The sequence below is a fragment of the Pseudophryne corroboree genome, chromosome 2 (genome assembly GCF_028390025.1).
Source record: "Pseudophryne corroboree isolate aPseCor3 chromosome 2, aPseCor3.hap2, whole genome shotgun sequence".
Taxonomy (NCBI): domain Eukaryota; kingdom Metazoa; phylum Chordata; class Amphibia; order Anura; family Myobatrachidae; genus Pseudophryne; species Pseudophryne corroboree.
This window is the reverse complement of record NC_086445.1, coordinates 572,066,335-572,090,231: the sequence shown is the minus strand read 5'-3', so window position 1 is coordinate 572,090,231 and position 23,897 is coordinate 572,066,335. Positions and strand designations below refer to the sequence as shown.

The 23,897-nt window shown below is 46.1% G+C and overlaps 1 protein-coding gene across 5 annotated transcripts in view; it reads left to right on the top strand.

The window, feature by feature from the left end:
* Positions 1-23,897, top strand: part of DLGAP3 (DLG associated protein 3) — an 856,617-nt gene that overhangs the window by 257,444 nt on the left and 575,276 nt on the right. Inside the window, exon 1 of one of the 5 annotated variants that reach the window (XM_063954414.1) lies at positions 19,412-19,496. The exons of the other annotated variants lie outside the window; for them this stretch is intronic. The gene's annotated coding sequence lies outside the window, so the exon portion shown is untranslated. Of the gene's footprint in view, positions 1-19,411; positions 19,497-23,897 lie in introns of those variants that run through there. 5 annotated transcript variants of the gene reach the window in all.

Below are 23,897 nucleotides of genomic sequence, written 5' to 3'. Positions count from 1 at the left end.
ACAGACGGCGCCACGAGAGCTCGCATAGTGCATACACACTGGGCGATTTCATTCCGATCAGTCGGAATTGGCAGATCGTTCAAAATATCATCTAGTGTGTACCCAGCTTAATGTCTGCCCTTAAGTCATGATGTTCACTAAAGTAATGTTGTCTTAAAAAGTATTTCTTGATCCTCACTCTGTATTTCCTGATCCTCAAGCTGTAGTTCCTGATCCTCACACTGTATTTCCTGATCCTCAAGCTGTAGTTCCTGATCCTCACACTGTATTTCCTGATCCTCAAGCTGTAGTTCCTGATCCTCACACTGTATTTCCTGATCCTCAAGCTGTATTTCCTGATCCTCACACTGTATTTCCTGATCCTCAAGCTGTAGTTCCTGATCCTCAAGCTGTAGTTCCTGATCCTCACACTCACTGTATTTCCTGATCCTCACACTATACTTCCTGATCTTCACACTCTATTGCCTGATCCTCATACTGGGCGGGATGTACTAAGCGGAAAATGCGGTAAACCCCCTGTTTACCGCATTTTCCTGATGTACTATCCCCCGGCCGCCAGAACAGCGCCGCGGCGGGGTTCGCCAGCTTTAGCTGGCGATAGTCCATAGAAGCCTATGGGCTTCTCTCCACGGTGATGTGTGAGGGATCCGATCGGATCCCTCCCAGCATGCCCTGCGGCCGCCCCCGTCACCCCGCGCATGCGCAGACTGACTCCTGGGGCCGAATCCCGGAAGTTAGGCTGCCGCTGTGCATCGCGGAGGACAGCTCTTATCGGAAGAGCTGTCCTCCGCAATGCTGATCGCTTATGTTAGTACATATGCGATCAGCATCGTGGCGCAGGGCGGCGATGGGCGGCGATGTACATTAGTACATCCCACCCACTGTATTTCCTGATCTTCACACTCTATTTTCTGATTCACACACAGACTTGTGGAGTAATAACTGCCTACCACTGTTAGTTATGCTGCACATATTGGGCCTCTTCAATTTTCACCAGTTTTTGCTCCGCAAGGGGCTGCAAACAAAATTTGTGAGTCCGGAGGTAGCGTAAGCTGCACTTATTGTACTTTCATCGCAAGAGTACTCGTAGGTAAACAAATTGCATCCATAAAGTTAAAAGTCTATTTGTAAGTCTATTGTAAGCTAATGGTGACAACAATGGGGGTAATTCAGATCTGATCGCTACTGTGCGTTTTCGCACAGCGGACGATCAGGTCATAACAGCGCATGCATATGCACCGCAATGCGCACGCACGTCAGACAACAACAACGGGGGATCGGATCGCCGGTCAGCGACGGGATGGTGTGAAAAATCCATTCGCACGGGCGTACGCAAGGTGAATGATAGGGGAAAGCCATTTGTGGGTGGTAACTGACCGTTTACTGGGAGTGTTCTGGAAAACGCAGGTGTGCCCAAGCATTTTCAGGGAGTATGTCTGACGTCAGCTCCGGCCCCAATCAGCCTGATTCAATCGCATTGAAAGAGCAAGTTCTGGGCTGCGCAGAGACTGCACACACAGAATTTTAGCAGCTCAGGGTACACATAGCATTGCACACTTGCACGGCGATAAATACACTCCCCCTGTAGGCAGCGACTGACGCAGCCCAACGATCAGATCTGAGTGACCTCCGATGTTTTTTCACAATTAATGGCTTCTTGTCCTCTCCATGGGTCTGATTCAGAAGTGATCGCAATGCCGATGTTTGTGGATCTGAGCGATTTTTCTTCTACTATGAATGTATCTGAGTTGCACTGCACATGTGCCGCAATTAGTCAGAGACAGTAGTCACAGTGAGGACTTGGACTCAGAGTGACTGACAGAGAGGGAGCGTTTGTGGTCGGTAAATGTGGGGGGATCAATTAAATCCTAGGTACGTTGCAACCAATTTGGGGGCGTATATCAGCCTGTGTCTTATTCCTAACGGACATTCTGAGCAAATATATGAGAACGATGGTTCAAACAATGTGCGTCTTTGTACATAAGCAGCGGATCTGAGATGCCAACTGTGGCCACCTCAGCAGCTGCAATAAGTGCTCTTTGTTCGCAAATCCACTGCGTATGGAATCACAGACACAAGGGGATTTTTGTGTACCTCTGAATCAGACCCTATTTGTCATTGGTACAAAGTCTTTGCTAAACAAATCTTTCTACTAGCCCAGTGGTTCTCAAACTGTGTGCCTTGGCACCAGGGGGTGCCTTGGGGTACTTGCAGGGGTGCCCTGGGTTGATGGTCGAGGACCAATTGAAATTATTTATGGTCAATGTAATAGACACAACCAGTGCATTTGGCTTCCAGTTCTAAAATATGTGGACAAACAGAAGCAAATCCTGTCCCTCACCACATAACTGAGCCTAAGGATGTTATATAAACACAATTTGCTTAATTTAATATTTGTTTTCTGAATTTCTCAATAACAAATTTTGGCCTAGGGGTGGCGTGAAAAAAATTCCGATACTATAGGGTGCCGTGATTCAGAAAAGTTTAGGAACCGCTGTACTAGCCACTAATATATTTATACCTATTAACTAAGTCACCACTAAGGCACCTTTTTTTAAAATAAATTATTTTTGCTAAGCATTCTTTATAATTTAATCTTGTTCATCATTGGAACCTCTTCAGTTCTCCTAGGTCCTTTTTACAGTGAGGTGCCAAATACTACACAATGTTTATACTTTGCTCTATTTGTATTCATGATTTATTCCACTTTTTACGCCTCACAGCATTTTATTCACATTTGCAGCTTCTGCCTGGCACTGTGTGTTATGCTACTCAACTCTGTCAGCTAGTCTTCTTTTTCCATCTCAGTTTCCTCAGTTCTGTTTCATTTAATGCATAAATAGCATAGCTACCATGGGCTAGGTGCATAACCTTACATTTATCCACATTAAATTCAACCTGCATGTCGTTGCTCAGTTTTCCATTTACCTAAATTTTTCTGTAGCAGGTTATTATCCTGCTATGTTAATAACCCTACATAGTGTTACCAGCAAATATAGCCTTCCTTGCTTTCTAGGCCATCTACAAGGTGATTAATAACTACTGCTCCTTAAGATAGCGTGGAGATATTTATCAAGGTTTTATTAAATACTTTTTTGTCTGTAGAGAGACGACTATCCAATGCATGCAAATTCTATAATATAATTTATGTCGAAACAGAGACAAGAGGACAGTCTGTGAATTGCTGTAGTGCTAGCTAACTCACCTTTGCCTTGTCACGCATTGGTGTAACCTGCTTCTGTTTCATATAACAATTATGGACATACTTTCCAACTCACCATGAGTGTGGACAAAAATGATGACCGCAGTGGGACAGATCCTTTAACTTTTAAAAACATGGATAATTGGAATAAATATTTGTTACTCTTATACTGTAACGCAACCTAAACCTAGCATATTTACTAATTATTGTGTTTAGACCTGTTATATGGTGTAATGAAAATTAACATTTGTCCAAATTCACTAATAATCATTTTCAGGGACAGGGTCTCCGAAAGCTATAATTGCACGTCTACTTCAGGAGCTGGGGCCATTCTGTGCACATGCGCAGTCTGCTGACCAAACATGTGCAAGCACCATTGCTGAGGAGGGTACAGGAGGAACCCTCTCCTGGTGATTTCTGCGATCTGGAGCCTATAGGCTACATCAGCTAACACTTCCTGAAGATCGCATTAGCTTTGGTGCCAAACTCCGGAATGCGATGCATCACTGAGCTTGGTAAATCTGAAAATATTTAGGATTCTCCCGAAAGTATGAAGGAGGGAACGCAGCAGATACTGTATCTCCATATCTGCCATAGACCCTTCCATTTTCGCCAGCAGCCGCAGCCCCCCATACAATGCCAGTACCCAGCAGGCCACTTTAGGTAAGCAGAACTGGTGCTGCAGGATGAATCTGGTGAGTTGCTAATAGGAGCAATTATTTCATCCTACAGCACCAGTTCTGCTCACCAAAAGTTTTGATGGTGCAACTGATAGTGGCATCTTAGGACGCATCAATTGGTATTTTCTACATCTACAGACGCTTAAAGTGGCTGGTCATCTTTGTCCTTGCACATTCCTTCACAGATGTACACTAGGGAAGTATTTTGTGACGGCATTTGCATAAAGTCACAGACGGGTAACTGCCAATAGATACTGCTGCGTATTTTTCTGCGTCTGAACTCAGAATCAGGCCCTATTACTGATAGTTTACAAGTTAAGTGAATTAATATGGTATATGAGGTTTGGTGTTCAAATCCCTTGCTTGGAGTGTTCTTAAAGTAAGTGTGCTATATATGTACAGTATATATAACACATACACAATATGGAAACCCCACTTGCCCATTAGGGGACTAATGGGAACTAGATTAGTCCTCTCATCTGGTATGATTAATATATGATGTATAAATGATAACGACAGATACAAGTCCTACAGGAAAGATATCCAAACTATTTTAATTCCATTTACTGAATAAAAGTCTTTATATTTCATGTTTGGATTTTCAAGTATGCAGTAAACAAAGAGAAAACCATAAATGCCTACAACAGTTTGATACTAGAATATCACACCATTACTAGCGTAGACAACATAACACAAGGCTTACATAATCTTTAGAGCATCTTTAGAGGGGTGTGGTTCATCAAATCGACAGTGTCTAGGTCGACAATGTTTAGGTCGACCACTATAGGTCGACAGTCACTAGGTCAACATGGATGGAAGGTCGACAGGGTTTCTAGGTTGACATGTGCTAGGTTGACAGGTCTAAAGGTCGACATGAGGATTTATTTTTTTTTTTGGTGTCGTTTTCTTCGTAGAGTGACCGGGATCCCAAATTAGTGCACCACATCCCCTCGCATGGCTCGCTTCGCTCGCCATGCTTCGGGCATGGTGCCTTCGCTCCGCTACCGCTTCGCTCGGCACACTTTACCGTTCCAATCGTAGTCCACGTGGATCGTTAAGTATGAAAAAATTCAAAAAAAGATTTTAAAAAAAAAAAAACTCATGTCGACCTTTAGACCTGTCGACCTAGCACATGTCGACCTAGAAACCCTGTCGACCTTCCATCCATGTCGACCTAGTGACTGTCGACCTATAGAGGTCGACCTAAACATTGTCGACCTAGACACTGTCGATCTTCAGACCGGATCCCCTTTAGAGCATAAGATAAGTGCTTAGTTTTCATGTGTGTCAAGGTTAGCCTTACAGAACCTTGACTTAGTGATTGTAACGATAAATCTTTTTTCGACAATTTATTACAAAAAATCATTGGCATAGCTGAGAGATACTTAGCTCCCTAGCAATACTGGCTGGCATAGGAAAGAATTACCTTTACTGATTCTTCAGTCAGAAATACATGTGGTAGCCTTCTACAAAGAGCCCCAGCGATAGCTGTCACTGTTGAATGTTAGTTAAGCAACACATTAGAGGTAGAACCAGTGCACACATGAGCAATATAAGTGGAGTAGTAGCAATGCCATAGTCTCCATTTGACTATCAGAGAAGAAGTTGAAGTTCAATATTTAAAGCCCATGGTCTCCATCTTAATGCTACTTTGGATACTAGCAATAGCCTTAAGAGGAGGTTCAGGCCTCTTCAGGTATTTTGCCAGTACAGCCCTCATAGCCAGTACAGCCCTCGTAGCAGTAAATATGTAACCAATGACATATTTATTGCATGATTTTACCAATGAAGGAGAATGATATAGAGGGGTGATTTCAGTAAAGTGAGGGACGGAAACCGAAGTAACTTGAGATATCAGATCAAAAACTACTGACCGTAATGGATTAATAACCAGCATATATGCATCAATGAGCCAACTTCTCCAAAATTCCTTGTGCAATTTGTTGGGTGTGTGGTACAATATATGAACCATCTTAAACAGCACTTCTGAGTGGTTGATACATTTAGCCATCCTAAAGATATTGATCCAAGGATGCGGATGACATGTAATAAAATTGACCCAATCCACACTGCGATAATTGATTACATTGCACAGATGCATCAATTATCGCATGTAGGGACATAGCTACGGTGACAACCCGCAACAGTATCGGGGTATTTTTCAGGAAAAATACCCTGATGTCCTACTGCGCATGCACCGCCATCACCGCTATCGCCACTTGGTTGACCCCCCCTGTTGTGACTTCCCCACCACGCAGTGGTCCCCCCCTCCCAACAGTTAATATACTTACCAGTCCAGGGAGCCGGTGATTGCTGCTCCAGCAGGGCTGCCGGGTATCGGATCCTGTGCACTGCTGTGACTCCCGGTGCTGTAAAGTGAGCTGCCGTTTTGCAGCATCACATTACTGCACCGGTGGTCCCAGCAGCGCCCAGTACATCCTGATGACCAGCAGATCGCACTGGATCACCAATCACCGACTCCTGGGACTGGTAAGTATGTTTTGGGGTTTTTTTTACGGTCCTTTTTTTACCAGCAATCACCTTGTGTGTCCTTCGGATACACACCACATTCACACAGCTATAACATGGAACTATTTTCTACCACATTGGGAGTTTGGTAATTCTAAGTACCGTATATACTCGAGTATAAGCCGACTTTTTCAGCACTTTTTTTTGTGCTGAAAAAGCCCCCTCGGCTTATACTCGAGTCAGTGCTGGCAGTGCAGTGAGAAGGAGGGACACGGTGGGCATAGCGCGCGCCTCTCCTGTGTCCCTCCTGCGACTCCGTCGGCAGCGGCGGGTCTATTAAAGGAAGTACCCATTCGTGAGCTCTGATTGGCTCACAAACCGGCACTTCATTTAACAGACCCGCCGCGGCCGCCGGAGACGCAGGAGGGACACAGGAGAGGCGCGCGCTGTGCCCTCCGTGTCCCTCCTTCACAAGACAATGCGGGAGCGGCGGAAGGTAAGTTATAGCAGGCACTGGGGGAGCATATTTGGCACTTGGGGGGGCATATGTGGCACTGAGGGGGCATGCATATCTGGCAGTATGAGGGCATATCTGGCACTTGGGGGTATAACTGGCACTGTGTGGGGGCATATCTGGCAGTGTGAGGGCATATCTGGCACTGAGGGGGCATGCATATCTGGCAGTATGAGGGCATATCTGGCACTGTGGGGGCATATCTGGCACTGTGGGGGTATATCTGGCAGTGTGAGGGCTTATCTGGCACTGAGGGGGCATGCATATCTGGCAGAATGAGGGCATATCTGGCACTGTGGGGTATAGCTGGCACTGTGTGGGGGCATATCTGGCAGTATGAGGGCATATCTGGCACTGTGGGGTATAACTGGCACTGTGTGGGGGCATATCTGGCAGTATGAGGGCATATCTGGCAGTATGAGGGCATATCTGGCAGTGTGAGGGCATATCTGGCACTGAGGGGGCATGCATATCTGGCAGTATGAGGGCATATCTGGCACTGTGGGGGCATATCTGGCACTATGAGGGCATATCTGGCACTGTGGGGGCATATCTGGCACTATGAGGGCATATCTGGCACTGTGGGGGCATATCTGGCAGTATGAGGGCTGTGTACGGCTAGAGCTGCATTTCCCACCCTAGGCTCATACTCGAGTCAATAAGTTTTCCCAGGTTTTTGTGGTAAAATTAGGTGCCTCGGCTTATATTCGGGTCGACTTATACTCGAGTATATACGGTATATTAACCTAGTTGTAAAGGTCCATATAAAACTATTGCAGCTAAGCAGATTTACTGTATGCAGTGTGTGGCTGAAGCGATGGGATGTGTGGCTGCACACTACCTAAATCTTATTACTTACCTGCAATGGTTTTAAACTTTCCATTACATTACAACTAGCTCCAGTTAAAATGACCAAACTACCTACAGTATGTAGGAGCAAGTAGCTCCATATGTTGACAGTGACACTTATGAGGTTAATAGTTTAAGTACTAAGTCTGGCATCCTGGGCAGTAAGTTCTTTAAATACACGGGTATGCAACTGAATGACAACGTGCGCTCGACTTGCACTAGTACTCGTAATTGTATTAATTTAGTATAGGAGGTGTATGGGTTTATTTACTAATCGTCAGGTTCTAAAACCCGGCGCTTCTGTTCCTGTCTAAGCCTGAATTTTAAAGTACTATGCTTTTACTAGCCATGTTTTGCTAGCAAAATCATTGCTCTTTTAAATTTTAATTTAGTATAGGAGGTGTATGGGTTTATTTACTAAGCGTCAGGTTCTAAAACCCGGCGCTTCTGTTCCTGTCTAAGCCTGAATTTTAAAGTACTATGCTTTCACTAATCATGTTTTGCTAGCAAAATCATTGCTCTTTTAAATTTTAGACATAAACATGATCGGGAGAACCAGGTTTTAGCACCCAACGCTTATTAAATAACCCCCTTATTGTTTAAATATCTTACTTGCTGTATTCTGAAAGGACGTGTGTGTCTATACAGTGTATTAAAATTATTAAAAAAGTTTTATTCCTTACTTTTTTTTATTACATTTATCTATTTTTAAACTTTTTAAGCATGTTTCCACTATAGTGAAAAATATTTTTTTTCAAGATAGGTCAAAGGTAGGTGTGGGGGAGCCAAATCAGCAACTTGCCTAGGGCCCCAAAAGGTGTTGATCAGATATGACTGCAACTGCAAAGTACAGTCAAAAACACTCTTACAATTGAATAAAACAAAAAACCTAGACACTGTCCATTTGCTGCTGAAGTTCCCTACTTAGGGCGGGATGTACTAGCGGGAAAATGCGTTAAAAGTAAACCCCAATGTGTTAGTCATGCTCTCCAAGTGCATCTAATATCTACGATTGTCAGGGGCGGATTAGGCGGGGAGCGCCCCTAGGCACAACAGTAACGGACGCTCCCCACCTGCCCAATTTTATTATTTTCTCTTACGTCCTAGAGGATGCTGGGGACTCCGTAAGGACCATGGGGAATAGACGGGCTCTGCAGGAGACATGGGCACTAAAAAGAACTTTAGATATGGGTGTGCACTGGCTCCTTCCTCTATGCCCCTCCTCCAGACCTCAGTTTGATACTGTGCCCAGAGGAGACTGGGTGCATTACAGGGAGCTCTCCTGAGTTTCCTGAAAGAAATAATTTTTGTTAGGTTTTTTAATTTCAGGGAGCCTGCTGGCAACAGGCTCCCTGCATCGAGGGACTGAGGAGAGAGAAGCAGACCTTCTTAAATGCTAGGCTCTGCTTCTTAGGCTACTGGACACCATTAGCTTCAGAGGGAGTCGGAACGCAGGTCTCTCCTAGCTGTTCGTCCCGGAGCCGCGCCGCTGTCCTCCTCACAGAGCCGGAAGATAGAAACCGGGTGAGTATGAGAAGATAAGAAGACTTCAGAGGCGGCAGAAGACTTCAAGATCTTCACTGAGGTAACGCGCAGCATTACCGCTGCGCGCCATTGCTCCCACACAAAACACACACGGCAGGCACTGTAAGGGTGCAGGGCGCAGGGGGGCGCCCTGGGCAGCAATTTAAATTTCTGTGACTGGCCAAAAAAAGTATATATATAGGCTCTGCACTGTATATTGGAGATCCCCCGCCAGTTTTTAAAAGGAATCAAACGGGACCGAAGCCCGCCGCTGAGGGGGCGGAGCTTGATCCCTCAGCACTCACCAGCGCCATTTTCTCCACAGCACACTGCTGAGAAGCTGGCTCCCCGGACTCTCCCCTGATGAACACGGTGACAGAGGGTTTTAAAGAAGGGGGGGGGGCATATCATTTGGCGCAGTGAATATATATATAATAAAAGCGCTATCTGGGTATTTTTTCCAGGGCCATTGGCGCTGGGTGTGTGCTGGCATACTCTCTCTCTGTCTCTCCAAAGGGCCTTGTGGGGGAACTGTCTCCAGATAGAGAATTCCCTGAGTGTGTGGGGTGTCGGTACGCATGTGTCGGCATGTCTGAAGCGGAAGGCTCTTCTAGGGAGGAGGTGGAGCAAATGAGTGTGGTGTTTCCGTCGGCAACGCCGACACCTGACTGGTTGGATATGTGGAATGTTTTAAATGCAAATGTGAATTTATTACACAAAAGGTTGGACAAAGCAGAGTCCAGGGAATGTACAGGGATTCTAGCCTTGCCTTTCACAATGTCGCAGGGACCTTCTGGGTCTCAAAAGCGCCCACTATCCCAAGTAGTAAACACTGATACCGACACGGATTCTGACTCCAGTGTCGACTACGATGATGCAAAGTTGCAGCCAAAATTGGCTAAAAGTATTCATTATATGATTATTGCAATAAAAGATGTGTTGCATATCACAGATGACCCCTCTGTCCCTGACACGAGGGTACGCATGTATAAGGAAAAGAAACCTGAGGTAACCTTTCCCCCATCTCATGAGCTGAACAAGTTATTTGAAAGGGCTTGGGAATCTCCAGACAAACAACTGCAGATTCCCAAAAGGATTCTTATGGCGTATCCTTTGCCGGCTAAGGACAGGATACGGTGGGAATCCTCCCCAAGGGTGGACAAAGCGTTGACACGCTTATCCAAAAAGGTAGCGCTGCCATCTCAAGATACGGCAACCCTCAAGGATCCTGCTGATCGCAGGCAGGAGACTACCTTGAAGTCTATTTACACACATACTGGTACCTTACTCAGACCGGCGATAGCGTCGACTTGGGTTTTTAGCGCTGTAGCAGCGTGGACAGATACCTTATCTGCTGATATAGATACGCTGGATAAGAAAACCATTTTATTGACCCTGGGTCATATTAAAGATGCTGTCCTATATATGAGAGATGCTCAGAGAGACGTTGGCCTAGTGGGTTCCAGAGCCAACGCTATGGCGATTTCGGCTAGACGAGCCCTATGGACCCGACAATGGACGGGTGATGCCGACTCGAAGAGGCATATGGAGGTTTTACCTTACAAGGGTGAGAAATTGTTTGGGGAAGGTCTCACGGACCTAGTTTCCACAGCTACGGCAGGTAAATCAACTTTTTTGCCTTATGTTTCCTCACAGCCTAAGAAAACGCCACATTATCAGATGCAGTCCTTTCGGTCGCATAAACCCAAGAGAGTACGGGGATCTTCCTTTCTTGCCAGAGGTAAGGGCAGGGGGAAAAAGCTGCCAACCACAGCTAGTTCCCAGGAGCAGAAGTCCTCCCCGGCCTCTACAAAATCCACCGCATGACGCTGGGGCTCCGCTGAGGGAGTCCGCCCCAGTGGGGGCACGTCTTCATCTTTTCAGCCACGTCTGGGTTCACTCACAGGTGGATCCCTGGGCAATAGAAATTGTTTCCCAGGGTTACAAGCTGGAATTTGAAGAGGTGCCTCCTCGCCGGTTTTTCAAATCGGCCCTACCGGCTTCTCCCCCAGAGAGGGAGATAGTTTTAAATGCAATTCAAAAATTGTGTCTTCAACAAGTGGTGGTAAAAGTTCCCCTGCTTCAGCAGGGGATGGGGTATTATTCAACCCTGTTTGTAGTCCCGAAACCGGACGGTTCGGTCAGACCCATTTTAAATTTAAAATCCTTAAACCTATACTTAAAAAGGTTCAAGTTCAAGATGGAATCGCTCAGAGCGGTCATCGCCAGCCTGAAAGGGGGGGATTATATGGTGTCCCTGGACATAAAGGATGCATACCTTCATGTCCCCATATATCCGCCTCATCAGGCGTTCCTGAGATTTGCTGTACAGGATTGTCATTACCAATTTCAGACGTTGCCGTTTGGGCTTTCCACGGGCCCGAGGATTTTCACCAAGGTAATGGCGGAAATGATGGTGCTCCTGCGCAAGCAGGGTGTCACAATTATCCCGTACTTGGACGATCTCCTAATAAAAGCGAGATCAAGAGAGCAGTTGCTGAACAGAGTATCACTTTCCCTGAAGGTGTTGCAACAGCACGGCTGGATTCTCAATATCCCGAAGTCAAAGTTGGTTCCAACGACTCGTTTACCTTTCTTAGGCATGATTCTGGATATAGACCAGAAAAAGGTTTATCTTCCGATGGAAAAGGCCCAAGAACTCATGAATTTGGTCAGGGACCTATTGAAGCCAAAAAGGGTGTCGGTGCATCACTGCACTCGAGTTCTGGGAAAGATGGTGGCGTCTTACGAGGCCATTCCATTCGGCAGGTTCCATGCGAGGACTTTTCAATGGGACCTTCTGGACAAGTGGTCCGGGTCACATCTACAGATTCATCAGATGATCACTCTGTCCCCCAGGGCCAGGGTATCTCTCCTGTGGTGGCTGCAGAGTGCTCAACTTCTAGAGGGTCGCAGGTTCGGCATTCAGGACTGGGTTCTGATAACCACGGACGCGAGCCTCCGAGGTTGGGGAGCAGTCACACAGGGAAGAAACTTCCAAGGTCTCTGAGGGCCATATACAACGGCCCTCGTCAAGCGGAGAATTTGCTTCGCGACCTACCGGTTCTGATTCAATCAGACAACATCACCGCAGTGGCTCATGTAAACCGAGCAGAGTGGCAATGGCAGAAGCCACCAGGATTCTTCGCTGGGCGGAAAATAATGTAAGCGCTCTGACAGCAGTCTTCATTCCGGGAGTGGACAACTGGGAAGCAGACTTCCTCAGCAGACACGATCTACATCCAGGAGAGTGTGGACTTCAGCAGGAAGTCTTCGCAGAGATTGCAAGTCAGTGGGGACTGCCTCAGATAGACATGATAGCGTCACGCCTCAACAAGAAACTACCGAGGTATTGCGCCAGGTCAAGGGACCCTCAGGCGGTGGCAATAGATGCCCTGGTGACACCGTGGGTGTTCCAGTCGGTCTATGTGTTTCCTCCTCTTCCTCTCATCTCCAAGATATTGAGAATAATAAGACGAAGAGGAGTACAGACAATTCTCATTGTTCCAGATGGGCCGCGAAGGGCCTGGTATCCGGATCTGCAGGAAATGCTCACAGAAAATCCGTGGCCTCTTCCTCTCAGAGAGGACCTGTTACAACAGGGGCCCTGTCTGTTCCAAGACTTACCGCGGCTGCGTTTGACGTCATGGCGGTTGAACGCGGATCCTAGCGGAAAAGGGCATTCCGGATGAGGTTATTCCTACTCTGATAAAGGCTAGGAAGGACGTGACAGCAAAACATTATCACCGTATATGGCGGAAGTATGTATCTTGGTGTGAGTCCAGGAATGCTCCTCCGGAAGAATTCCATCTGGGCCGTTTCCTTCACTTCCTACAGACTGGAGTGAATTTGGGCCTAAAATTAGGCTCCATTAAGGTTCAGATTTTCGGCCCTGTCCATTTTCTTTCAGAAGGAATTGGCTTCTCTCCCAGAAGTACAGACTTTTGTGAAGGGAGTGCTGCATATCCAGCCTCCTTTTGTACCTCCAGTGGCGCCCTGGGAACTTAACGTGGTGTTGCGGTTCCTTAAGTCTCACTGGTTTGGAACCACTTAAAACGGGGGAATTAAAGTATCTCACTTGGAAAGTGTTGTTGGCCTTGGCATCGGCAAGGCGAGTGTCGGAGTTGGCGGCTTTATCTCACAAAAGCCCCTATCTGATTTCCCATGTGGATAGAGCGGAGTTGCGGACTCGTCCTCAATTTTTGCCCAAGGTGGTTTCATCTTTTCATATGAACCAACCTATTGTGGTGCCTGTGGCTACGCGGGACTTGGAGGATTCCGAGTCCCTTGATGTGGTCAGGGCAGAAAATTTATGTGGCCAGAACGGCTCGGGTTAGGAAAACAGAGGCACTGTTTGTCCTGTATGCAGCCGACAAGGTTGGCGCTCCTGCTGCGAAGCAGACTATTGCTCGCTGGATCTGTAACACGATTCAGAAGGCTCATTCTACGGCTGGATTGCTGTTACCAAATTCTGTAAAGGCCCATTCCACTAGGAAGGTGGGCTCTTCTTGGGCGGCTGCCCGAGGTGTCTCGGCTTTACAGCTGTGCCGAGCTGCTACTTGGTCGGGTTAAAACACCTTTGCAAAGTTCTACAAGTTTGATACGCTGGCTGATGAGGACCTCATGTTTGCTCAATCGGTGCTGCAGAGTCATTCGCACTCTCCCGCCCGTTTTGGAGCTTTGGTATAATCCCCATGGTCCTTACGGAGTCCCCAGCATCCTCTAGGACGTAAGAGAAAATAAGATTTCGAACCTACCGGTAAATCTTTTTCTCCTAGTCCGTAGAGGATGCTGGGCGCCCGTCCCAGTGCGGACTACATCTGCAAGATTTGTATATAGTTTTTGCTTACATAAGGGTTATGTTACAGTTTTGATCAGTCTCGGACTGATGCTGTTTTGTTTCATACTGTTAACTGGTTCGTATATTCCAGGTTATACGGTGTGGATGGTGTGGGCTGGTATGAATCTTGCCCTTAGATTAACAAAAATCCTTTCCTCGTACTGTCCGTCTCCTCTGGGCACAGTTTCTCTAACTGAGGTCTGGAGGAGTGGCATAGAGGGAGGAGCCAGTGCACACCCATATCTAAAGTACTTTTTAGTGCCCATGTCTCCTGCGGAGCCCGTCTATTCCCCATGTTCCTTACGGAGTCCCCAGCATCCTCTACGGACTAGGAGAAAAAGATTTACCGGTAGGTTTAAAATCTTATTATTATTATTATTATTATTATTATTATTATTAACTGGTTTTAAGCCCTCATTTTATAATAGACAATTTCATAGAATAATACAAAAAAGCCACTATGACTTTTTTTTTTTTATGAATACATATTTACTAAGTAGGACAGCTTACAGTATGTGCATGTCCTACCCGTTTATACTCCATTCAAGATGGCATATGGTACAGTACAGTGGAACTGTTTTGCTGTCTCTGGTACTTTTAGGGCTGATATTACCAACACAAGCATCCAAATGCCGCCCCTAGACACGTGCCTAATAGGAAATTCACTGCTGACAGTAGTATACTTTTTAGTGAAATGTCATACATAGTTTTTAATTGCAGTAATGTGTTTTAATGTATGTACATGAGAGATACTTTTAAATAATTCTCATGCACTTCTTACACTCTCTGCTGGTAACATTAATCAATGCATAAGAAAATCTAATGTGTTGTATTCTAAAATTCTTGATGCACTATTAAATTTTAAAATATAATGATGGGAAGTTGGGAACTACAGTCAATACGTAGCATATTCAACTTGCTTTAAAACTTTGGGAATAGTTGCACAGTTTATATATTATTTTCTGTAACACCACAGTAATTCGAGGTACAGTATGTACATACCCTCCAACATTTTACACACAAAAATCGGTACAAATTAGAAAAAGGGGCGTGGTCATGGGTAAAGGGGGCGTGGTTGTGCCCCTTTTCCTATACTTTCAATGGAAGTTTGGAGAGCCAAAAATAGGTACAGACCATAAAAAAAGGTACTGTACCTATTAAAAAGGTACAGTTGGAGGGTATGTATGTAGTCATACGAGAAGTAACTATCTCACACAAGGGCGATGATTCAGAGTCAGATGAAGCACTGGCTGCGAATGCTTCTCGTGATTAGCAGCAAATTAGTTTCAGACAGGTTAGTGGGTGGTGTGGACATAGGCATGAAGCTGTATGGGTACTTACATTAGCAGAATCAAGAACCAAGCCCAAGATTAGCAAACTGACCTTTTGCTGCCGTGAAATGCAAATGATTTAATTAGCTATAGACACTGTGGTGTATTAAGAGAGGAGGGAGCCTGTGTGCAGTCTCAGTCAGCGGCCCCATCCTCTCTAGCCAGCAGCCAGGCAGGGAATTAGTCAGTAATCTGTGGAGTTTTGTCATCTGTACATGTGCGGCAGATATTTTCCCGATGATTTTTCTATTGCGCATGTGCATGGTCACCATTTTCCCAATGATTTGTTCTGCGCTGCTGTCACAGGACTCCTGAGAGGTTGTTATTGAAGAAATGGGTGCAGGGTGTGCGGTGTGGACCCCAGGGGGGTCACCTGTGCACCACACACCTTGCAGCCATTGTGGATACTGTATGCCACTGCCACTGCTACTACACACATTTCGAGGCTAGTGCACACAGGCAAGAAGTTTAGAAACTATGGGCAGAGCCGGCCATAGGCATAGGCAAACTAGGGAATTGCCTAGGGCATTTGATATGCCTAGGGGCATCAGCAGCTTCTGCTGATTAAAATGATATGCGGCATGCCTATATTCTGTGTGTAGCATTTAATATGCAGATACAGCCACAGTCTCACACAGTATATAGGCATGCTGCATATCATTTTAATCAGCAGAAGCTGCTTGTGCATCCTAGCCACATAGCAATGCAAATAAGATGCATTTTCATTAAAAAATGAGCCCGACGTTAGCATTGAGGCAAGATTTATGAGGACACATCTGTATCCAAGCAGAGGGCAGAGGTCACATTGTTAGTGGCAGTGTGAGTGCTGTGTGCATGTGAGTGGGTTGGTTGTGCAGTAGTGTTCGGAATATGTGTAAGGAGTATTGTGTGTGTCATGTAAAAATGCATTAATAATGTGCAACATACTGTATGTGTAAGGGGCACTATGTCTGTCATAATGTGTATAAGGGCATTAATAATGTGCAGCATATGTGTAACAGGGTACTACTGTATGTGTGTCATTATGTGTATAGGGGCACTAATAATGTGCAGCAAATGTGTAGGGGGAGCTATTTGTGTCATTATGTGTATAAGGGCATTAATGTGCAGCATATGTGTAAGGGACATTATGTGTAAAAGGGCATTAATAAAGGTTGTCATAATGTGTAAGGCACATTATGTTTATTAGGACATTAATAATGTGTCTCATATGTGTAAGGGGCATTACTGTGTGGCATTATGTGCATAAGGTGCTCTACTATGTGGCATTGTGTATAGAAAGGGCACTACTGTGTCGTCTAATGTGAATAAAGAGCAATAGGGTGTGATGTAATGTGAATAAGGGGCTCTATTGTGAGGAGTAACGTTTATAAGGTAAAGTGATGCTACTGTGGTATGCAATATGAATTATGGACACTATCGCATGATCAAATGTGAATTTAGTTGCAGTACTGTGTGGCGTAATTGGAAATGGGGTTACTATTGTGTGGCCATGCCCCTTGCCAGCAAAAACACACCCCTTTTTGGGCTGTGCGCCAAATGTGCGAACTGTTCCTATTTAAAATATAGGGGGTACAAACACCAAAATAAGGACTGCTATGGGTGAGGGGTGATGGTGCTGGAAAAGAGGTGCAAGGTCAGAGGCGGAACCAGCGGTGGTGCTAGGGGGCACCAGCCAAAATCTTGCCTAGGGCATCATAATGGTTAGGGCCGGCTCTGACTATGGGCCTAATTCAGTAAGGATTGCAAATTCTGCTAATTAGCAGAATTTGCAATCCTTCTGTTCGCATGCTGGAATCCGCCCAACGCAGAGCAAGGCCACCCAGCATGCTGACTGCCGCCTGCTTCCCCCCCCTTCGACAAGCAGATATTGTGATCGCATCGCAATATCTGCTAGCTAGCAGAAATTAAGGTTGCCTCCTGGTGGTGTAGCTTAGCACCTACAGGGGGAGGTTAAGGTTAGGCACCAAGGGGAGAGGTTAGTGTTAGGCTGCGGAGAGGGAGAGTTAGGGATAGGGGGTTGGAGAGAGGGAAGAACATCCCTTACTCACACCTTTCGGCTTTGTACAAATCAGGATCCCGGTGTCAGTATTTCGAGCGCTGGGATTCCATGCGCTGGTAACTCATACTGCTCCCCCAAAAATGACGTGTCATTATTAGCTAGTTAAAAAACCTTTAGTGCCTAATTTAGTCATTCAGGGAGGATGTCCAAGGGTTTCAAAACCAAACCATGACAATTTTAGCTCAGAATAGGGATTTTGCACTATTTATCACCAGCACTGTGCTGGTAAGTAGAAATCTTTGATAAGCCCTATGAAAATTTATCGCCAATAACTTATCGCCACTAATAGGATACCAAATTATCACACTTGCGATAATTTATCGCAAAACCGTGATATCGTAGCTAATAGTATACCCCCCTTTTTGTTTATGAAATAGGTGCTCTGACCCTGGTCAATCACACATTAAAAAGTATTTTTAATTGCTGTTACAAGAAAATACATACATGTGTCCTTATACACCTATACTTTTTGCACCACAAAGCATGAATGAGACACTTGGAGCATCTTACACATGAGTCCTTGCATACTTTTTCCTGAAATTTTGCGTCTTAGGGCCTGATACAAAGGTGACGCAAATTAAGACACGACTGCATCTTTGTATGCAGTGCAATTTATGCTAATGCCACAGATGTAAGGTCTTGTACAGAGAAGCAAAAAGTCGCGCCATCGATCGTACATCCATCACACCTTCTAACTTCTGAGCAACACTCGATGGCTGTCGGTGTCACTAGATGGCCAGAGGTATCACTGCAACTGTATCTTTGGATGCAGTTGCTGGCGGCGATTCGCCCGCATCTGAGTAGCGGCGCCACGCACCTGCTACCACCCAGGAATGCCCACCGACATTGCCTCTCTGTGAGTCCAAATTTACACTGCTTTCGCTGACATTAACCATTGGCACACATGTGCATTGTGACTCAGATGCAAGCACAGTGTAGTGGGTATTTAGGATTATTATTTTTGTCACAACGGAATTGATATAAAGTTTCAGATTAAGCATACCGACGGGTGGTGTGAGTCATGACATGGGACACTTGTGTCGTATTTCTGTGTATTGCCTTTATACTCAGAATGCATACTTTCTCCATAATCTCCTTGATGCACATATAGGCTCTCATTCAGATGTGTATGGAGAAGTGGCTCATGCAGCAAAGTACTGATGTTCCATACTTTGCGCATGTGCAGTATGGATCTACGGCATCATACTGTCAGTGATGAACTGTCTGATGCCATTTGGGGGTGGGGAAGCGCTGTTGACTGCTTCTATTTTTCCAGACAAAGGCATGTCGCCACCGTTGTAGGGGAGGCACATTTCTTGGCCTCTAGGTTGGACGCAGCAGCCGGCTTACACGACCCCATGGGTAGGGATACCACCTCATCCCTTTAATTCTGGACACATATTAATTACACAGGTTCTATGGCTGGCTGACTTCAAGACTCCATTTCACCTGGTTTTAATCAGCCACAGAACCTGTGTAATTAATATGTGTCCAGAATTAAAGGGATGAGGTGGGAACCCTACCCAAGGGTCACGAGCCGGACGATGGTGTCGGAAATGATCGATACTTTGTCCAAGCATGGATTAGTACGTATTAGTAATGCAGCAGGTGGCGTGACTCCCCCTGCTGCTTTACCATATTAGAGCTATCACTGCTGCTGCTTCCATGTAAGCAGCAGCGATAACTCCTCCAAACACATCTGAAAGAGGGTACTTAGAATTAGAATTTTTTGTTGAAAAACAATTGGTATAAAGATAATATGCAGATCTTAGGAAAAAGTTGTTGCCATGATTTGAGAAAGTCTCCCCCTGGGCGGTGACGCGTTCCACCTCCTGACTGCACTGTGTGGCTCGCTCACTCACCTCTCTCTTGGCATGCAGCTGCAGCAGTGAATGGTTTCTATTGTCTAAACTTTATTGACAAACGGGCAAAATGACAAACAATTCTCTTCCAACTTCTCCAGTCAGGGGAGGCAGAAACGGCAGCTTCAGGTGACGAAGCCGACGCAGGAGAACACAGCTTACTGTAAGTAACATTTCTTCTTAGTAATAGCCTGGTCACATAGCACTGTCATACTTGGCTATGGCAAAAAGATATTCTAGCATGCTGTTAGCGCTAGCAGGATAAAGGCAGAGACATGCCTTCAGGACATATCGAGAAGCGACATGTTCAGGTATTTCCTCTATCTTTTCGTTTGGCCCCCTTATGTCCCCCCAGAGTATTTACTGATACAATTGAAAAGGTGAGCGGGTGAAGGTGTCATTTTATATTTAGAAGAAACTGAGATATTTATAGTTAAAGATAACTTATTAGAACTTGACAATTGGACATAGCACTTTTAGCTACAATATAGATCAGCAAATAGGCTACAGTGTACCAACTTTTAAAATTACATTGTTACTATGATCCCTAGGTGAGGCGCCTTGAGACCTAATGGAGAAAGAGCACTATATAAATAAAATTATTATTATACCTTCATCCATTCAATAACTAATTTTAAATTGTTACACCTCCATCCACTCGCCTCTTCAATTATCATACAAATAACTACTTTTTAATGTCTTCATGTTGTTTTAAATAGAATTTTCATTTGGTTCTTGGTGTATGTATTTATTTATTTATTTATTTATTTTTCTCTAACGTCCTAGTGGATGCTGGGGACTCCGTCAGGACCATGGGGAATAGCGGCTCCGCAGGAGACAGGGCACAAAAAGTAAGCTTTTAGGATCACATGGTGTGTACTGGCTCCTCCCCCTATGACCCTCCTCCAAGCCTTAGTTAGGTTTTTGTGCCCGTCCGAGCAGGGTGCAATCTAGGTGGCTCTCATAAAGAGCTGCTTAGAAAAAGTTTTTTAGGTTTCTTATTTTCAGTGAGTCCTGCTGGCAACAGGCTCACTGCTACGAGGGACTTAGGGGAGAGAAGTGAACTCACCTGCGTGCAGGATGGATTTGCTTCTTAGGCTACTGGACACCATTAGCTCCAGAGGGATCGAACACAGGCCCAGCCATGGAGTCCGGTCCCGGAGCCGTGCCGCCGACCCCCCTTGCAGATGCCGAAGTTGAAGAGGTCCAGAGGTCCGGAAACAGGCGGCAGAAGACTTTCAGTCTTCATAAGGTAGCGCACAGCACTGCAGCTGTGCGCCATTGTTGTCGGCACACTTCACACCAGCGGTCACTGAGGGTGCAGGGCGCTGGGGGGGGCGCCCTGGGCAGCAATGTATAATACCTTTTTCTATGGCTAAAATACATCACATATAGCCCTTGAGGCTATATGGATGTATTTAACCCCTGCCATATATCGCAAACTCCGGGAGAAGAGCCCGCCGTTTTAGGGGGCGGGGCCTATTCTCCTCAGCACACAGCGCCATTTTCCTGCTCAGCTCCGCTGTGAGGAAGGCTCCCAGGACTCTCCCCTGCACTGCACTACAGAAACAGGGTAAAACAGAGAAGGGGGGCATATTTTGGCGATATTTTTATATATTAAGCGCATATAACAGAAACAACACCTTTTAGGGTTGTTTATATACATTTTTATAGCGCTTTGGTGTGTGCTGGCAAACTCTCCCTCTGTCTCCCCAAAGGGCTAGTGGGGTCCTGTCTTCGATAAGAGCATTCCCTGTGTGTCTGCTGTGTGTCGGTACGTGTGTGTCGACATGTATGAGGACGATGTTGGTGTGGAGGCGGAGCAATTGCCGGTAATGGTGATGTCACCCCCTAGGGAGTCGACACCGGAATGGATGGCTTTAATTATGGAATTACGTGATAATGTTAGCACGCTGCAAAAGTCAGTTGACGACATGAGACGGCCGGAAAACCAGTTAGTACCTGTCCAGGCGTCTCAGGCACCGTCAGGGGCTGTAAAACGTCCCTTACCTCAGTCAGTCGACACAGGTACCGACACAGATGAATCTAGTGTCGACGGTGAAGAAAGAAACGTATTTTCCAGTAGGGCCACACGTTATATGATCACGGCAATGAAGGAGGCTTTGCATATCTCTGATACTGCAGGTACCTCAAAGGGGGGTATTATGTGGGGGGTGAAAAAACTACCTGTAGCTTTTCCAGAATCAGAGGAATTGAATGACGTGTGTGATGAAGCGTGGGTTAACCCCGATAGAAAACTGCTAATTTCAAAGAAGTTATTGGCATTATACCCTTTCCCACCAGAGGTTAGGGCACGCTGGGAAACACCCACTAGGGTGGATAAGGCGCTCACACGCTTATCAAAACAAGTGGCATTACCGTCTCCTGATACGGCCGCCCTCAAGGATCCAGCTGATAGGAGGCTGGAAGCTATCCTGAAGAGTATATACACACATACTGGTGTTATACTGCGACCAGCAATAGCCACAGCCTGGATGTGCAGTGCTGGGGTGGTGTGGTCGGATTCCCTGACTGAAAATATTGATACCCTGGATAGGGACAGTATTTTATTGACTATAGAGCAATTAAAGGATGCTTTTCTTTATATGCGAGATGCTCAGAGGGATATTTGCACTCTGGCATCGAGAGTAAGTGCGATGTCCATATCTGCCAGAAGAAGTTTATGGACGCGACAGTGGTCAGGTGATGCGGATTCCAAACGGCATATGGAAGTATTGCCGTATAAAGGAGAGGAATTATTTGGGGTCGGTCTATCGGATCTGGTGGCCACGGCAACAGCCGGAAAATCCACTTTTTTACCTCAGGTCACCTCCCAACAGAAAAAGACACCGTCTTTTCAGCCGCAGTCCTTTCGTTCCTATAAGAACAAGCGGGCAAAAGGACAGTCATATTTGCCCAGAGGCAAAGGAAGGGGTAAGAGGGTGCAGCAAGCAACTACTTCCCACGAACAGAAGCCCTCCCCGGCTTCTACAAAGCCCTCAGCATGACGCTGGGGCTGTGCAAGCGGACTCAGGGGCGGTGGGGGGTCGACTAAAGATTTTCAGCACACAGTGGGCGCGCTCACAGGTGGACCCTTGGATCCTGCAGGTAGTATCTCAGGGTTACAAGTTGGAATTCGAAAAGTCTCCCCCTCGCCGGTTCCTAAAGTCTGCTTTACCAACGTCTCCCTCAGAAAGGGCGACGGTATTGGAAGCCATTCACAAGCTGTATTCTCAGCAGGTGATAGTCAAGGTACCCCTCCTACAACAGGGAAATGGGTATTATTCCACACTATTTGTGGTACCGAAGCCGGACGGTTCGGTAAGACCTATTCTAAATCTGAAATCCTTGAACCTGTACATACAGAAATTCAAGTTCAAGATGGAGTCACTCAGAGCAGTGATAGCGAATCTGGAAGAAGGGGACTTCATGGTGTCCCTGGACATAAAAGATGCTTATCTGCATGTCCCAATTTACCCTTCACACCAAGGGTATCTCAGGTTCGTGATACAAAACTGTCATTATCAGTTTCAAACGCTGCCGTTTGGTTTGTCCACGGCACCTCGGGTCTTTACCAAGGTAATGGCCGAAATGATGGTTCTTCTACGAAGAAAAGGCGTATTAATTATCCCTTACTTGGACGATCTCCTGATAAGGGCAAGGTCCAGAGAACAGCTGGAAGTCGGAGTAGCACTAACCCAAGTAGTGCTTCAACAACACGGGTGGATTCTGAATCTTCCAAAATCTCAATTGACCCCGACGACACGTCTGCTGTTCCTGGGAATGATTCTGGACACTGTTCAGAAAAAGGTGTTTCTCCCGGAGGAGAAAGCAAGGGAGTTATCCGAACTTGTCAGGAACCTCCTAAAACCAGGAAATGTGTCAGTACATCAATGCACAAGAGTCCTGGGAAAGATGGTGGCTTCTTACGAAGCAATTCCATTCGGCAGATTCCACGCACGAATATTTCAGTGGGATCTGCTGGACAAATGGTCCGGATCGCATCTGCACATGCATCAGCGGATAACACTGTCACCAAGAACAAGGGTGTCTCTTCTGTGGTGGTTGCAGAGTGCCCATCTGTTAGAGGGCCGCAGATTCGGCATACAGGACTGGGTCCTGGTGACTACGGATGCCAGCCTACGAGGCTGGGGAGCAGTCACACAGGGAAGAAGCTTCCAGGGCGTGTGGTCGAACCTGGAGACGTCTCTTCACATAAATATACTGGAGCTAAGAGCGATTTACAATGCTCTAAGCCTGGCAAAACCGCTGCTTCAGGGTCAGCCGGTGTTGATCCAGTCGGACAACATCACGGCAGTCGCCCACGTAAACAGACAGGGCGGCACGAGAAGCAGAAGAGCAATGACAGAAGCTGCAAGGATTCTTCGCTGGGCGGAAAATCATGTCATAGCACTGTCAGCAGTGTTCATTCCGGGAGTGGACAACTGGGAAGCAGACTTCCTCAGCAGACACGACCTCCACCCGGGAGAGTGGGGACTTCATCCAGAAGTCTTCCACATGATTGTGAACCGTTGGGAAAAACCAAAGGTGGACATGATGGCGT